General features: G+C 29.3%; 1 protein-coding gene across 6 annotated transcripts in view; it reads left to right on the forward strand.

Annotated features, from left to right (window-relative positions):
- The window catches only part of tutl (immunoglobulin superfamily member turtle), a 128,570-nt gene that overhangs the window by 68,897 nt on the left and 43,924 nt on the right, over positions 1–15,749 (forward strand). Inside the window, exon 3 of one of the 6 annotated variants that reach the window (XM_089218634.1) lies at positions 13,726–13,793. The exons of the other annotated variants lie outside the window; for them this stretch is intronic. The gene's annotated coding sequence lies outside the window, so the exon portion shown is untranslated. The remainder of the gene's footprint in view (positions 1–13,725; positions 13,794–15,749) is intronic. 6 annotated transcript variants of the gene reach the window in all.

Consider the following 15,749-nt stretch of genomic DNA (forward strand, 5'->3'; position numbering starts at 1 on the left):
GTCCGGTGACCCAAACCAGTTATATCCAGTGATACCAACACATCCGGATGGACGATATTCATTCGTAAATGGATGCGATACGACGGTCTTGCAAGGCCCGAATAGGAATGTGCGCTTTTTTTTCTTCTAATTTTTTTATTTTTTACGGCACGAGTTGCCTAAACCGGTCAGTATGTTGCACGGCCCTTTCGTTATTACGTTTCTTTGGATTCGTTGTTATTCTCGTTTTTAACGGACGCCGATAAGACGAAAAACACCAAGCTCGAAAAACTATTTTTTATGTACATTTAATTTCAGAAATCGCGTTATAATTGCGTAACTATACAGACTTTCCCAAAAGTTTGAGATATATTCGCTCGTCATAAATTGCTTATTGTTATTTTTATTATTTTGTAGCGAAAACTTATAATTTGGTCAACGAGATCTCACATATTTTTACTTGACATGCAACTGTGAAAAACGAAGCATTTTAAACCACGAATGGTCTTCTCGGAAATGATGTGATATTCATCAAGTGCACGTTTTCTTCTTTTTCTACTTGCTGCACCATTAAATATTATGAATCCTTAATACATAAATGTTTTTTTGCTGAACTCAAAAAGACAAACTGCCGATTATCATCAATATGCATTTTCCACGTCATTGTACGTGTTGTCACAGCAGTAAAAAATTAATCAGATTAACTTCAACGTTCTGTACATTTAAAAATGCAAAGATATGAACATAACGAAATGTGTTACTTGTCAAGGAGAAATTCATAATTCGTGCAAATAAAGAAAGGCACAAAAAAAACATTTTGTGCAATACAGCGTTAGAGTTTACAATTAGGTATTTATCGAGGAGTTGCTTGAAAACACAAAAAAAAAAATACGATATCATATAAAATTAAATACGTAGGTACTATCATAATTTTTATCAATGGCCATATATATGTAATTTAGGGGAGTCGGATGTGGTATGTCGTATGTGTACAGTGCCATAATTTTAATTTTTTTTTGAATTAGCTCTACCCAGATATTTATGTCACTGATTGTTTTAATTAGTTTTTATTTTTACATATCTTATGATAAATTACTATGAACATTTGGTGGTAGGCATACATCCCCATTATTAAAAACCAATGTGATTATATTTTAATTGTTTGAAGGCGGGGGTTTTATGAGACAAAGTTTCCCATTGTGTAATCATAAGATTAACTGGAAGAATTAGAAGGTTTCATAACCCTAGTTTTTTTTTTTTTTTAAGTGTTCATGCTGACAAAATACTACGTCGCTATTATTTTCTAGATAATTCATAATGCGCACCAATAAAATAATATTATCATGGCACAAATAGTATAACGAGCGTTCAATTAAAAGTCACCAAGTAACCATTTTTCGAATTTTATTTTTACAGTTTTATCACGCGTGGCTCGAGGCTCCGAGCTAAACGTCCGTATATATATATATTGGGTCTTATATACAATAAGACGCCGCATGTAGAACGCGGAAAATGTGGCTTTTATATTAGAGAACGCCCGCGGTGTTATATTATAATAGTTAACGGGTAAAGTGCGTCTTAAAATCAAATGTAGTGTCGGTGGACATAATAATATTCGTCCACGTGCACAATGATTGCTTAGGGTATATTGTACAAATTGTATGTATGCGCGTAACGTAAGCGGTATACAATAAACATAAAACATATTATTATTATTATTATTATTATTATACATATATAGGTACATAGGTACTATACTTACTGTATTCACTTTTGACGAAATAATAAAGCGACAATAATAGCCAAGACGTTCGGGACCGAATTTCTAATTAAATACGAATAAACATTCGGCTTTATACGGGGATACGTTATATTATTATACACATGCCAACGGACGAAATTCGCGCTTTAATTCAATTTCCGCATCCTACTCACCGCCACGCGCATACACAATCCTTAAAAGCGGAATATTTCATGTGTGTGTGTGTGTGTGTGTATGACGTATATAATGTACACCTACCGACGACGATATAATTCAATTCACTTTAAATGACAACAAATTAACACAAACGTACAATTCAAATTGGCGAACGAAGACATTTTTGTTGACAAATATAATATATTAACTAACGTATAGGTACCTAAACGATGCAATGTGATGTATATTGCCACATATAGCCATATATAGGTATAGTCGGCTGTTATGTGTTGTCTAATTTGTACTAACGCACTGTAATACCCAACTTGCTCCCAACTAGTTGATTATTACCATACACAACAATATATATTAATTTAAGTTTCTCAAGTTCATTACGATGATTTAAATACATCAACAAAGTTCATTCAATTTCCTCCAGTTCTGAAGTCTTAAATAATCATTATTAAGGTTTATTGAACATTGCACTACAACACATCATAAACGACACATTTCAATAATATTATACCGTTTCAAAATAGATGACATTCACAGTGACACTAATATATTATATTGTAATTATAATTTATAACACACATCACGTATAATATATTAATATACCATTTTATGCTGTAGGCATACTGTGGCCATACTAATGCCTTTCCTTCAAACGATGTATTGCCTGTAATTCTGTACGTTGCAGAATAACGACTTTATTACCATCAGTAAATTTAACATTTTACCATCGACTATAAACTTATTATACGTATCCGTGTAAGACTTAGAAGTTATAATCATAATATGATAACTGATATAAGTGTTATAATATTTTAAACTAAAGGCAAATTAAGCAATGACTGTTTCTTAGTTGTAAATTAATTTAAACATGTACGATTAATTAAATTACGTGACTGAATAAACGAAAATTGCATTTTTAATGTGAGCGTTGTATCTTGAATACTATTTGTTATGAGTAGCGACACGGGGTAGTTATATATAGTTGTGCATTTTATATCAAAAACACTGACACGAACTGTTTTAGTATTTTTTTCTCATACTATAATAATATTATATCATACCACTGCAAAGTACCTACCTGTTGTCTGCACAATTAATTTATAATACAGACTTATCTAAAACACTTGTAATTTTTTTTTTAAACACTATCGGTTTGAGATCACATAAAATGCAGTTTTGAATTTGATTTTATAGAAAACTGTATAATGTCACCCACACATGACTCACTAGGCATCGGAGCTAACAGTTTTCAAATCAAGAAAGCGCGTAAGCTTTGTGTTGTTATAATTTATTCGGAGTTTATTTTTTGTAATAATATTTTTGCTGATGAATTCATAACCTGATCGTGAAGGTACATAACGCTGGACGAAAAACAATATGGAAACTCACATTATCGGTGTGAATAAGTACATCGATTGAAAATGTTAGTATAGAACTATGGTATATGAAAATTCACGGAATTACATGTTGTATAAGATATTTAAATATTTTACCCATAATAACGTATGATCAACACTGCAGGAAACTAAACTCCGCTGACCGTAAGAGTGCATCCTATAGCTGACCTATCCAAAGAGTGTCACCGTATACACAAGATTTCTGAAGTTTCCGGAGGGTCAAACATTTCGGAGAATCCTTGGGAAAAGCCACGCCCAAACAGTCAAAACAAACAGTCGATTATACCTTTACACTTTAATTTTATATATATCTATAATATAACATATGGGTACGTGTAATATTGTGCACATATACTATATATTATTATGCCCACGCAGCTTCTGATGGAAGGTTGTGATAACAGACATGACTTGATGGGGGTGAAAAGTTGAAACGATCATTACGCACCCGTCGAGTGTCACTTGACTGTTACGAGACGCATTTTTTTTCTTTTCATTATTATTATTATTATTATTATTTTAAAAAGCCATCTACCACTCCCAAGCTTCTGAAGAAAAAATAAATAAAACGTCCGTATAACTGCACACTGCAAGTAGGAGCGTGTGCATACGAGTATGAAATATGATTTATATAATATCTTAAATTATTAATATCTTTCGAAATAAAAAAAATGCAAATAGCAAAAACAACATACCTACTATATAGCATTATAGTTGTATATAGTTGTGTGCACTGCACTGCAAATATTATACATATTATTATTTGCACGAAGAAGAAGTGTTGTAATATATTTGTGCTTCATCCGTTTATTTCGATCTATTATAATTTATTATTGGTAGATTTATCGGATCAATTAATAATAATCAATTATTGCGTCGATAACTGCCTAGCGCCTACTGTGTCTAGAATAACGAAATTGTTTAATTTGTGCTGTCACTATAAAGTATTCCCTTATGATTAGACAAAAAATATAAAGCCAATATTTATGGTCAATATCGATTAATGTTCTATATTTCAATATTGTTTATAAATGATCATTTTATTTTTTTAATCCCAAAATTATGGTTTCAAAAATTGTTTAATGGATCCTGTTCATTTGTTCAGTTTACGTATTCAGATTATCTGCAATATTAATTACGTAACTTGTAACTATAAGTATATATCAGAGATACACCAGTGTGACGTTTATTTCATACTTTCGTACACAATATAGTATCATAATAACATTAATAGAGTTACAATAATCAACAACATTATAGGTAGGCTATAATTGACGTTAATTCGGTCTAATCAAAATAATTTACATTGTGCTGCATTGTTTCGACGCACAAGCCCTGGCGGAACTATCGCCAAAAACCTTATACGTATTATACATATATAATATACATATAATTATACGTATATAATCTAAGATAGTACCTACATTACCTGGACATTATATTTTCATGTATATATTTTTGTTACTAATAGAATTTGAATGCACTTAAAAACATTTAAAATGCTAAAATAATTATAATGTGTATATAGGTACACTACGGTAGTACGGTGTCATTAATGTTTACAATTCACATACTAAAGTAATTTTTACATTTTATTTTATCATCGATCAATAGCCAACCAGATAATAATTGAAACTGATCGGTATTTTATATTACTGCTCTATAATAAAATTGTTATCATTTAATATTTCACCAAATTCTTAGGTATTGTGAATGAATTTTTAAATTTTATAAAAACCAGACATTTCTTTTTAATTATGTATAAAAAAAATAAAAAATTGCTCTCAGAATTTCGAAATTTTTTTTTAAGCTAATGTATGTCAGGTGTGAAGTGCTTCAAAGTGCAAAATAATAATCGCATATTTAAACTCGCTTATGCCTGAATCATAGTATTATTTTTACTTGAACAGCTATATCCAAGAAGATCATTAAAAAAGATGCAAAAGCCTAAAGTACAAAATCCCAAAAAAATACAGTCTTGTAAGTTGTAAAGTATTTGAATAAAAGTTTTTTAGTATTCAAATAATTAAATACGTATTTTAAATACTTTCTCAAAGTATCTGTGTTTAAAATCAAATACTTGAAAATAACTCTTAGACACTATAGTTAATATTTCAATTCATTTCGATTAAAAAAAATCATATTATATGCTTCGCAAGTCATAAGATATATCTAATTCATAATAATAGACACAAATTTTGTAGGGTTAAAGTGTATTAGCACAGAACCCCCGATTGCAAAACTGGCACCATAAAATAATATTCATGTTTATGTACCTAAAATTTTTCCTTAAAAAAAAAAAAAACTAAAATGAGAAAATACCAATAGTATTTTTATTGAAACCCTATGTCCATAATATAAGCTAATTCAAATTTTCTAGATACTTTATTGCTTTACTTTCATTTGTATATAATACAGTTCCAAGTTATTAGATAATATAGTTTCCGAAAGCAAAAACCATCAATATAATTCCAAATACTATAGTAAAGTAATATCCTATAACCAAGAATATCGCCTAGGTACCTATTGATTTTGTGATAAAAATTGGAAATACCTTTATAACAATCTAGTACTCTTATTTTCTCGATGAAAATATTATTTTTGTGTAAGTCACTTCTATAAACATCGAATTTTTAACTAAAGAAAATAGATGAGTTATTTTCGTTACATCAAACAAAACAGTGGTCAATTTTTTTCAGAAATGTGTAACAAGAAAATTCCACACAATATTTAAAATTGATCTTAAAGTAAATATGATTTTGTTTTTTAAACATATGTACTTTAGTATACTTCAATACGAATATCTTTTTTCATATCTATATATTATGTACTAGAATATGTATACTTGTTGTACCGAATATTAAAATACTTTTTAAAGCAGTATCGATATCTGTGCTAGGATACTTTAAACAAAAATACACTTTTCAATACGGACAACATATAATTATAGGTAATTAGCAGAAAAAATAATAATTTTCTACCGATATAACAAAACACATAATATTAGAATATAATATTGTTAATATTGTTCAGCCGATTATATTATTTTACAAATTAATCAACGAAAGCAACGGTCGAAACTATCACGAGGCAACGCGATATTATGGTGTGTAAACACAAAGACTTGCACGTCATCGTATACTCAAAGTGGATAGATATATCGATGTATGCCCAAAGTCAACACGCGCCGTTTCCATATTTGTGTGTAGGCAATCGACATACCCGACAACGGGTTTTATCCGTAATATTATTGTACCTATACGCCTATACAGTATGCACTATAGAGGAAATCTCGCGAATGTTTACTATTCGAATGAGTTTACTGTAACGTAGTAAGCATCATGATATGATACCACCACGGTAACACAACCACATGCTCTTCGTGATACGCACCCTGCAAATGGTATACAGAATGTAACCACTTCTCGTCATCCGCTTCCTCACCTTAACATCGTCTTCGATCGCTTTATAGATTTACTCCAAGTACCTCGTAACATTTGGACTCAACTAATAATGCCTATTTCTCTCATTTTGATGGTTTGATCCTATCTGGAAATATATACCATCAATGCAGGTACGTCGAACCTTCGTGGAAGTCGTCTGAAGTCGGTATAGTCTTCATGAACTTTCTCGCTTTGCATCTCAAGTTATTATGCTTATTAACCGTTATCAGTTCGAGAATAACTCGACCGAGGTGGTACGCATGTCCCTCGTTCTTTATAGCAGCAAGTTCAATATTAAATTATGCATTTACTAAAAACCCCTTCAGAGTTTGAGATTATCGTTCGATTGTCGTGATATTCTATACGTCGACTGCATCATATGGATGTCATTTATGCGGATTTCTCGACGTGTTATATATTAATCGCAGTCGGGTAAAAGCTTTAAGCCTTCGCGGGCAAAGCGAAAACCACTAATAAAAACCTATTTATTTAACGGAGTCCCGTTGCCTGACAGTGCTCTGTACATGGTACCTTCGTTCAAATAACTACGGTGGTTGCCAATCGAACAGCAGCCGCGCGTGAGTTGTATTATACACTTCGGCGGTGGAGCGCTTCGATGTTGTTCGTTCGAAAGCGTCGACGGCAAACGTACATTATTCGAACCAACGTACGCAACGATATAGGTTCGGCGGGATTGTATTATTGTATTTCCCTCTTCCCATCGTCGGTCTTTCCATCTACGATCGACCGCCGTGCACAAGTGATATATTTCACCCTCTTCTTATATAAAACATCATGCGGATTGACATAAAAGCAAACACAACGATACCAGTGCGACGATTGGAGAGCAACGATATCCCCGGAGGCGACCTCGGAAAAATGATCGATGGGACCTGCGAATCGCTTCCGTTGTTATATATATATATATGTATATGTATTTGTATTTATATAACGACGATTGTTCGGGCCCCGGACGTAATCAATAACGATTTTGCGTGTCTACAATCCAATGGGTGTTTTCTTTTCTTCCGTTTAATGGATGTAAAAAGTACCAATTTAAGGAAACGTCGAGCTGGAACATTTAGAAACATACAATATACACTTCATCGCATCGTTGAAATCATGATACATTTATCATTTGTGGTTTGCACACAGCACGTGAAAAACACTGTACGCAGTGAGTAATTGTTATTAACAACATGACAATTCATATTACTGTATTTGTTATTTATGTATTCTAGAAAAATTATAAGAAATTTTACAGACTAAATATAGTTGTCGACATTGCAATTCTCAACGTTTACTTTCAACCATGTATAATAGTGGTTTTATAAGAAGCATTAAAATAATCCTTTTTAGACGCTTATTTCTAAACAATTACAACCCCATAATATAAGTTTAATATTATATAATATTTGATGAACATATTTTAAACCATTGAAGTAGTATAATAATGCGTTTAAGGAAAATTTTCATTTTTAAAGAGTTACGTAATAAATATATTGGAACCACAAACTTACACATAAAATCCATATTTGAGTAATAATGAAAAATTTTTATCTTCATTAACATAAGACAATAAGTTTATCAATGATAAAAATGAGTATAAATAAATAAAACGTTGAATTCCAAAATATATTTTGCATAAAACAAGATGGTAGAATAATGGTAATTTAAGATTAATCGAACCAAATACAGCATTGATGGAGAATTATTAAATAAATAAAGAGATAAAATTATTTAATCAACCACCCACCTCAAATATCAAATTGGTTGATAATAATTTATTATATGTGCATGCATATTTCCTACAATTTGTGTGCAATAAGTCCCGAACCCTAATAATAAATAATAATATTCAATTTAAATCAATGATAAAAATAAAATTTAAATAATATATTTATGACATGATTTGGTTATATCAATAGGTATTATTATTATTGTTGTTGTTGCTATTATAATTATTATTGTGAGCATTGTTATTATTTATTATTAACAGTTATGATTTATGAACTAAAAAAATGATGTTAAAAATTGTTAGGCACCTAATTAATTGTTGTAATGATCTACCCAAGTACCTGATCTCATAACGAGCTATTTATTTCTTATTTAAAGTAGGTATCAACTTGTAAAATATTTAAAAATGTAATATTATGAAGTTTAACTATCAAATATATAGTCCCGCCAAATGTGCACTTTGCACTAAGGAACATACTGCTAACTTTAAAGGATGCCCAGTTTACAAAGCTGCTTACAAAAAAACCGTCCACCCTGTCAAGGGCTCTGATTCCAACCCCTACCAAAATACCAAATCTTACGCTGAAGCTACCAAAAATTATCAAAATTCACACACGGAACTCAAAATCACCGACACTCTCTCAAGTTTTATATCAAATTTAAACTCACTAATTAGTCCTCTTATCTCCCTTCTATCATCAGTCTTAAATGCATTTACAGCTAATAGCACTATTCCATAACCTTATCCACATTAAAATTAATTAATTAACATAATATCTTATCTCTATTCGTTTTCACATTGTATTACTTAAAAATATCTATACCTATTATATAATCAACCCACACAACATTATATTATGTAAAATTAAACAATTGTAAACTTGTAATAGCATATAATATGCTGAAACATTTTAATTTATTAAATAACAAAAAAAAAAAAAAAAAAAACTATCAAATAAATAAATAAATAAAAATAATCTGCAGTAAACATGTGAAAACTACATATATATAATAATATACAACATCAAAAACCTGGTTGGCCTCACTTGCTGTAATCACTAATAATATAACAATATTGCATTCAATATTGAAATACACACAATTTGGCGAGAACAAATCTTATATTTATGAATCAGTTCGATACCTCACCGTCTCTATTATATACGCACTATTAAACAAAACACATGACTTTAGAAGTTGGGCCCCTCAAAGGCTATTCTATTTGAAATTGTTGTAATACTGCTGATGTGAATCAAAAAAATTTAAAAAAAAAGCTCCACTGACAGCAAATAACTACCTACCGCCAAATCGGAAAGTGCTTCAATAATATCCACTTTTCCTAGATATTTCAGACGACTTGAATGGTTTAAATTTTACGTAAATTTTTCTAAAATCTCTGTTTTCATTAAACTCAACCCAAGTCTTATTCTTATATAAAACATCATTATTTTTTTTATTTGAGTAACAAAAATAAATGAAAACGTATACCTAAACCTATAACTATGAACAATTATTGTTCAAACAAACAAATAATTTTTGAAAAACTGAACCCGAACTAATTTTCCCGGTACTGCATATTAATTTTAATAATTTGTTAAATGTATTTATTATAATATCCGTACAAAAAAATATATATGTAATATAAGTATACTAATATATATCTTGTATTAGCGTCATCACACGTCGCACCTGACGAAACCATCTCATCGATATAGGTTTTAAGGTTTACGAGGGTTTACAAAACTTACACAAACACACACACATACGTATATACAATATAAATCCAAACTAAGACGTTACACAGTTTTCAACCCACTGGCAGCTAGCATGATGTAGCTCTGGTGTGGCCCCTTAATTGACGAGCTCGATCAATATTTGCGTTCGACCATCGACAATTTATACATTATACGTACCCGTAAACTATATATATATATTATGTATTCGGTGGATAACAACAAATGACCGCTGCCACCCTCACCATCGCCATCACACCCATAATATTTATATATATAATATATATAATATATATATATATATATATATATCACATAGCGTCGCGCCGAATGACGTCAACCGCGAAACCCTTTTTCATGCCGCCACCGCCCACGCACCCATCCATCTTTCTATATTGTGTACACACTTTATAGGTACGTGTGACATTTATATCTATGTCCTGAGGTGGAGATTTCGACAGGTAAAATTATACAAGTCACCCTCCCCCCTGATCCGTTCAAGAACGATGCAGTCCCTATCCGTTATAATATATTGATATATTGCTCAGTGCTCACACCTTTAATACTTGTTGCCTTCGACTTTTACGCATCTTCGACGCCCCATGACTAATAAAAACCTCGATTTTTATCATCCATTATCCGCATTTTGTAGGTTTTACTTTAAAATCCACCAATATAAATCACTCACTTGTATTAAAAGTGAAAATCGTGATTAAAGGTCTGATGAAAAATGATAATAGAATACCCATAATATTCGATCGTAGTTTTATTTAACTCGGACGTGTGGTTATAAATTCAATAACGTAGAAACTATATATCCAAATATATCCATAGTTTAATTATTGGTTGAAATTAAATTAAAATGTGTTGATTGTTAAATTTATTAGACAACCGCACGTCCAAACCTACAGATAATACCATGTATACCTAACCCATTATATATGTCCTATCTATATACCATGTGGTTCTAACAAAGTTGTTTTTGTGTTCAAGTTAACATGGTCCATAGTTTCTGTGGGGAACCTTTATACGATATTCAACAGACGATTTTATATATATAAACGCCTTTTAAGACCGGTTAATGTAGAGAGAGTTAGCAATCCAACAATTATTGTGTTAATAATAATTTAATTTAGTGGTTGACTATAAAGACTAAAAATCTATATGCCAACCATACATTTTCACTCACGTTTAGTGTTGCATGGAGCGTTTTCTTCTTTGATTTTTATTTAATTTTATTAATATCCATCGTGATATACAAATTGTATTTATCACATAATATAATTATAATTATTCAAAACTATTAATCTCACATATTAGCGTTGAAATAAATGGTTGTATATCATCAGAGATCTGAAAATTTCCAATATATATATATATTTTTTTTTATTATAATATACAGATATAATATACTGTTTTTTTCTTCAAATATCTGTACGGAGGACGTATAGACTCGATAAACGTGTAATATGAAAGATTCTTAAACTAACAGTAAGATGATTAAAAGAAAAAAAATACTAAAACAAAAACAAAACAAAAAACTACATTAAAAATGTATTTGTTCAAAAGAAAAAGAAAAATATGTATGAACTATAGAATCTGTATTGCATTTAAGTAATTTAAAAGGAGATGAGGGGGTTGATTAAATAATAATTTAATATTTATAAACACTTCATAAACCATTATTTAATATTTTCACAGCGTGAGGCCGTGAGGAGCATATAAATATATAAAAAAAACTTTTTACTTTACAGTGAGAATTTTCAATACTAAGGAAAATATACAATGTAGTCTTAACAAGGAAATGTTTGAAATCGACTTTTTAAATTACGTATATTTTGGATTGAACATAGCTAAATTGTTCCATTAAGAAAAATATAAAAAAAACAAAAAAGGTTTTGTGCCGTCAAAAATGATTAATATTAATAACTTTAAGATAAAGGAACCTTCTCTCTATATATTATACGAAATATACAGACTTTACTTTTTCAATACCGGAAACAAATGCTTTAGCAATAAAAAAAAATATATTTTAATCATCAGAAGTAAATATTTTTATTGAATTCAAAAATCCTGTGTATACGTATATAATATAGATTTAATAAATGATTCAATGAAAATAATTATCGATAAGGAAAACATTTTAAATTATATTATGTCATTAATCAATTTACATAATTTTATTGAAAATATAGATTTAGATTGTAACGACTACTCAGCCGTAGCGAAACGTTCAAAAGGCTTTCATAGTCAAGTAAAAGACAGGCGCGTGTTGACGTAAGGGATGCAAAATCCTCTGCTAATGAGGCTGTCTATTTTTGTGTACATTTGTTCGCATTTATCGCTGCTCGCACTCTGGTCGAAAATTTTCACGAGCAAAGAGAATGGATAGTATAGTAACGAACGTAATTAACTTTTTCCAAAAACCATTTGTAGAATATTCTACAGCGCAATGCATGATTAAAAGGTCAATTTCACCGTTCCTGTCCATTCGAACGCATTTTTTTCGATTTATATTAAAACTAGACATTATAACATGCCCCGCTCGTTAGCCCAGGAAAATGTTGAATAAAAGATAGTGTTCTGCCTCTACTATATTTTCCAACCACGATCCCACTACCTCCACCGCCTGCCAATCCGACCACCCCCCCCTCCAGCAACCGTGTGCCACTACCTCTGGGGACGTGAACGAGCTCTCTTTAATAATGTTAATGCCTCAGCACCTGTACGAATGATTTGTTCCCTCTTTTATTTGCGCTCCACAGACTGTAGGTACATAAAACATTGGATTTCCCGCAGACAATAGACCACCCGACCATTTCTACAAAGTAAAAATAAAACGGCTTCTGTGAAGTAGTGTTGGAAACGTATATTATTATTTTCGTAAAAATAAAACTAAAACAAAAAACAGAAGGAAAGAGAAATAGTAAAAATAAAATAATAAATAAATAATAAATAGTAAATAGTACTCAGCGAAAAACCAGTGGTCCACGTAAACATATGTCGATTAGATATATTTATATAATAACCATAAACGATCTCTACATGAAGATAAAACAAAAAAAACATATTATGTTTTAAAGTGAATTGATGAAATCCAAAATCCAATCGATTGATTTAAACCATCTTACAGTGAAATAACCCCCGGTATATTAAAGACAAATGACAATTACCACTCTTAACTTGTTATTTTCACATGTTTAAATAATAATATAATAACAAAACCTACATATTTATCTTGAAATTACAAATTACAACAACTTTAAACTATTGCAAGTGATTAAAAAAGGAAAATTAATAACATATATATTTTTAAAAGGTTCATAATATTATTTTAAGAATATAAACATTTTATGAGAAATGTATACATAATGTAAAAAAAATCGCTAAACAAATAATAATCAAAACCAATAAATTGATATACTTATACATTAATATAGAAAACTATTAATATTTAATATAATATATTTAAATCATTACTTATTTTTTTTTTTTGTTCACAGGTACATATTATGATTAAACCGAAGTAGAGTACAGCATCAGCCATCAATATGAACCGTGACTGTATCAAGTAATGTTTATGGTTTATTTCATCATCATAATTAAATTCTATAATTCAATGATTGATATATAATATATTTTATTATCAAATATCTAAATAGTTTATGAAAGTAAAAAAAAACTATTATTTTCCCAAGAGAACATTAATTATAAACTACTTAAGGGTTAATTAAATTTCACAAAATGGATTTTATTTAGTTATAAATTGCTGCCAATATTGAAAAGTTTTTAATGCTGAAGTACTAGACATTAAAAAAAATATGTTTGATTTTTTTACACTGTACTCCCATTATTTAAACATTGAAAAGAATATCCTATAAAATAACTCTTGAAGTATGATTTATTTTTATAACTAGCATAATTAATAATCTCAAAAAGCCGAAACATTTTTTCTATAGGCTATAATAGGTACTATACAACAATCTATTTATTATTTATTACTTCTTATTACTGTGCAATTAAAAGATTTGATAAAAAAAAATCAGTACAAACATATAATGTATAGTACAGCATACTAATATCGTATCACGTAGAAATATTTAATATTTATACTATATGATGGATATGAATATTGATTATAGTGTTTAAACATGCTAAGGTCTGTTTCGTATATAAACAGGATTGTCCGATAATTTGATTGTTTTTTATTATTTGAACTAAAATAAACGAATAACAAATAATTTATAATATTTAATCATTTCTGATATAGCACTATAGCCACCTAGTCAAAACAAAATAGAAACATTTTAGATATATTTTAAATATTCTTTTTTTTATCGATCTTAATATAAAACATCAGCTTCTGTGGCCATTAGTTTACAAATTTACAGTAATTTAAAATTAGTTAACAATTACAATATTATATATACATTGTGGAATTAAGGACTTCAATTAGGTTGTATAGCTGAATTTCTTTTGTAAACTGTAGGATGTTGGATTTTAAATATTAATATTATTGTTAAAGATTATATTTTGTTAAAATCACTCCAAAAACCTGGTCAAGTGGCAAGAACCTAAATGAAAACTAACTAAAACTCAAATATCAATGTACGAGTATAAATTTTAATATAAAAACGATTTCGTCGTCTCTACAGTTAATTGATAATTAAATCTCTGTATAAAAATAATTCAAGTTTCTAATAATTCATGATACTTAGTACATCGTAATAACTATGCGTTTTGTAACATAGAGACTATCTACACTATAAGGTGTAGTCTAATTGTAGTCTAAAGTGTAGTAATTTTAAGATATTGCCATAAGAATATATCTTAAAATGCAGTCTTCCAAAATGTAATACAATTATAATATATTTAGGTTTAGGAATTAGTTAAAACTGTAAGTGTTATTTAATTAATAATAATAGACGTATTTATAATAATTATAATTTTATTCTTAAACACAATAAAAATGTATAAGTACCTAATAACAATTTAAATAACTACCACATTTAGAACACGATATTTTCATTGTTAGTAAGAAGTTTCCTACCTATTAAAAAATATCATATTAGTTTCAGATTTTTTGTAGCCAAATATTTTGCGAACATTGAATAATTAAAATAAAAATAAGTATACATAAATAACTGAATTAAAGTTGAGGAATGTTTATTACTAATAATAGAATGGAAATATTTTGTAAACATTAAAAAAATAAATCCACAAAAAACAAACTAGAGGTTTCGAGGTAAAGAAATGAACTGTAATGACTAATGACAGACAAAAATATATTGGGTGTACGGGATATTCTTAATATCTTAATACTAAGGAAATATTGCAAAAACTATATATATTAATGATGAGTATAATTCAGCAGTAATAAAATCAAATTATAAAATCATACATAACATATTATACACTTATTACATTGTAAAAACTTGTATTTAATAGATCGCACCTACGCATACTATTAATAATACTTATAAGATTTATTGCGTTTTAAATAGAAGACAGCAAACTTTATATTATA

The sequence above is a fragment of the Diuraphis noxia genome, unplaced genomic scaffold (genome assembly GCF_037042655.1).
Source record: "Diuraphis noxia isolate RWA-SAM2 unplaced genomic scaffold, SU_Dnox_SAM2 contig0002, whole genome shotgun sequence".
Taxonomy (NCBI): Eukaryota; Metazoa; Arthropoda; class Insecta; order Hemiptera; family Aphididae; genus Diuraphis; species Diuraphis noxia.